This window comes from Apteryx rowi, unplaced genomic scaffold (assembly GCF_003343035.1).
Source record: "Apteryx rowi isolate R43461 unplaced genomic scaffold, aptRow1 scaffold_7, whole genome shotgun sequence".
In the NCBI taxonomy this organism is placed as follows: Eukaryota; Metazoa; Chordata; class Aves; order Apterygiformes; family Apterygidae; genus Apteryx; species Apteryx rowi.
This window is the reverse complement of record NW_020450982.1, coordinates 7,211,723-7,214,223: the sequence shown is the minus strand read 5'-3', so window position 1 is coordinate 7,214,223 and position 2,501 is coordinate 7,211,723. Positions and strand designations below refer to the sequence as shown.

Here is a 2,501-nt window from a genome sequence, read left to right as displayed (position 1 = left end):
CCGCGGCCCTTCCCGGGCCCCGGCTGTGCCGCGCCTCCGGGCGCTCCGCCCCGGGGAGAGCCCCTCGCCGCCTCTCAGTCACTTCCAGGCCTTCCAACAACATCAGCGCCTTCCAGCGAGCGCCGAAGATGGCTTCTTCCCCGCCTCCCCGGGAGGCACCGGGATGGGCCCCGGCGCCCCACGACACACGCTCGAAATAGTCCCCCAAGAGTCCCTTCCAGTTTCAGGAGAAGTGCCAACAAACGCGATACCGCTCTGCCTTCCCTGAAGTTGTATAACAGGCATTTCTTAATTCAGCAGAGCACTGACAGGAAACACTCATGAATCAGGCACTTTCCCTTCCAACAGTGCGGCCACAGCCACGACCCTGTCCCCAGCACAAGCCCAGATGCAGGTGGTCAGATGAAGAGCCATGGAGCTGGTGGCTGGAGAGTGAGGGCCCCCCCGCTGTGCCGTAGGGCAGTGGGGAATAATAAATAATAATCCCTCCCTCTGAGCACATTTGTGGTGGCATCCTAAGCACTGCTGCAGGAAGGGCAGTTGTGGCCTCACCAAGGGGTCCCAAACATGGCCAGCCCCTGTCACAGGAAGGGGATAAAAAAATCCCTCCTGTTTGGAGCCACCACTGAGGGAAGCAGCACACGATCCCAGAGTGCAGGTTTTGGGGTGTGCTGCAGATCTCAGCATCATCGGAATCTAGTTTCTCTCCAAAGCCACTTCAAACACGCAGCTTGAATCCCTTGCTCTTATCTTCCTGCTCTGACGCAGGCCGGCATGCGCCGCTCCAGCCCTCCAAGAGGATCAGCGCGGCCGATAGARTCATCTTCCCCCGCAGTGGTGACAACCACCCGCTCAGCGCCCTTCCTGATTCACAGCCGCCCCACCCCACCGCTCACTGCCTCATCACCTGCCGGGGGCATGTTGCAACACCCAGCCCTCCTTGCCCACAAGGCTACAGCTTCCCCAAACTTGTCCCCCTGCCACCTCACCCATAGTGTCACTACAGTTTGTCTAGGGAACACCATCTGTCTCCTCCCATGCCCTGGAGCAGCCAAGGCTTCCCAGGTGACAGACACCCGCCACACATGCACCAGCTCCTTCCTCTCCTGCAGGCTGTTTACCCTACACACTCCACTGCCAAGCCAGCATATGGCCTCACTGGGGCAGGGTCCACCTTCACAGCTGGGCAAAGCCACAAGCCTGGAGCAGCTAAACACTAAAGCCCACTGAGGCCTGAGCTCCCCCTGCTTTGCAACACACCCTGATCTTCAGCAGGGTGGGGGCTGCCTCAGAGAGGCCCACAACACACAGTAACCACGCCCACAGCAGACAAGGAAACTCCCACACCCTTAACCCGGCAGAAAGCTCAGATGCCTCCTCCCAGGCACCCAAGACACCTCCAACCCCCCCAAACCCTGTGGAGGCCCACCCCTCCCAGCATCCCCTGCCCTCCCATGGGCCTGGAGGGCCCTGCCCAGCCCAGTCCTTCCCCCACCAGGCAGGCAGGCAGGCAGGCAGGCAGGAGCCGGGGCCAGGCCGGGTCACCACCCCAGGAGGGCCCCACCACGTGTGCGCAGCACCCCGGACACCGCACTCACTCACCGCCAGCCGCACCCCACTCTGCCCGCCGCCACCGCTGCCCAGCGCTTAAATAGCGCTGCCCTGCCCCCCTCGCCGCTGCCGATTGGCCTCGGGCGGCGCGCTCCACCCCTTTAGGGCGGAGCGAGCCGCCCGAGGCCAATCGGCGCTGGCACCGCGGCGCCGAGGCCCCGCCCACACTGCGGCTCCACCCACTTCGGGCGGGAGCGCCGAGGGATAGGCGCTGCGCAGCGCCCTTGCAGTTCTTGGGGGGGGCGCGGGCTTGAAAGGTTTTGGGTGGGTTTGGCTGCTTTTTAGGGGCGCCCCAGCGGGGGAGCAGGTCCCGGAGCTCCGGTGGGGCAGCAGCGAGCCCCCGCGGYGGTGGGCAGGGCCACTGTCGTCGCCAGTGTGGGGGTCACAGCAGTGCCACATGGCGAGGAAGGTGGCCAGGCCCTGGGGCACCTTGCTAGGGGGCCTGGGTGAAGGTGGCCAGCTCAGGGGCGCTGCCTGCGTGTCCGGTGGGAGCTGCTGCGCTGCTGTCCCTGTCTGCGGGCGACACAGCAGCCTGGTCATCGTTCAGTTAGAGATGCTGGTCCATATGCCTTAGCAAGAGCCAGGTGTCCACAGCAGGCCCTGAACCTGGTGATTTAGGAGGGCTCTTCCAATTTCACACTTTCGGGAAACAAGCTCGATAGACATGGATCATGCACTCATTTTTCCCAGTGGGACCACACCGGCTACCATGAACATTTAGGAATAGAAGGACTCTCAAGAGACACGAAGGCTGCCTGCTTGTTGTCTCAGCACCACTTCTTCTTGTGTTGGCTACACAAACTGGCCAGTTAATATCCATTTATTCTTGTGCCAAAATCATCTTTTATCTTACATAGGCCCTCTGCCTTGGTATTTATGCTCCAATGTGT

At 62.0% G+C, this 2,501-nt stretch overlaps 1 protein-coding gene across 1 annotated transcript in view; it reads right to left on the bottom strand.

Annotated features, from left to right (window-relative positions):
• ELOVL1 (ELOVL fatty acid elongase 1) overlaps positions 1-1,626 on the bottom strand; it is an 18,594-nt gene extending 16,968 nt beyond the window's left edge. Inside the window, exon 1 of the mRNA XM_026086682.1 lies at positions 1,603-1,626. The gene's annotated coding sequence lies outside the window, so the exon portion shown is untranslated. The remainder of the gene's footprint in view (positions 1-1,602) is intronic.
• Positions 1,627-2,501: the final 875 nt, after the last annotated feature.